This window comes from Mercenaria mercenaria, chromosome 15 (assembly GCF_021730395.1).
Source record: "Mercenaria mercenaria strain notata chromosome 15, MADL_Memer_1, whole genome shotgun sequence".
NCBI classification, from domain to species: domain Eukaryota; kingdom Metazoa; phylum Mollusca; class Bivalvia; order Venerida; family Veneridae; genus Mercenaria; species Mercenaria mercenaria.
In genome coordinates this window covers 56,909,254-56,909,839 of record NC_069375.1, presented here as the reverse complement: position 1 = coordinate 56,909,839, position 586 = coordinate 56,909,254, and positions in this window count along the sequence as shown.

Here is a 586-nt window from a genome sequence, read left to right as displayed (position 1 = left end):
CGAATAACATATACGTGTACATAAAAACTACTTACAATTGCCGATGAATAAACTAAACGTCTATGAGCATTTCAGTTTAGTGTAATAATAAAGAAAAAATACAATATTCATAAAATGATAATTTGATGTTTAACATAAAAGTAAAATACACTTTTCAATGACAAATTTCCTGCATTTGTAAAGATTTTAACTGATTAAAATAATAAAGAAGAAATATACTATGGTATTAAGGTACTTACAGTCGTGCTCTTGCAAACATCAGTTGAGGTCTGCAACGTTTGCGTCCCATTTCCATAAAAAATGCGGTATTAAAATGTTTGATGTTTATCGAAATTATTGATCCATGACATTTACTCTAAATTGTATGAAAGGGAAAGGTTGTGACATTTATAGCAACAATACTAGCCTGATAGGAATAGTCCTCACAAATGATCTACGGCAACGCCTGTTCTTATGTCAATATCTTTAAAAAAGTTCTAAACGTACTTTTTGATTATAAGGATAAAAATGTGTGTTCTTACGAAATAAAGTTATAAGGAAATTAAAGCATGTCATCAAATGATTTTATTCACTTTTAATTATTTCT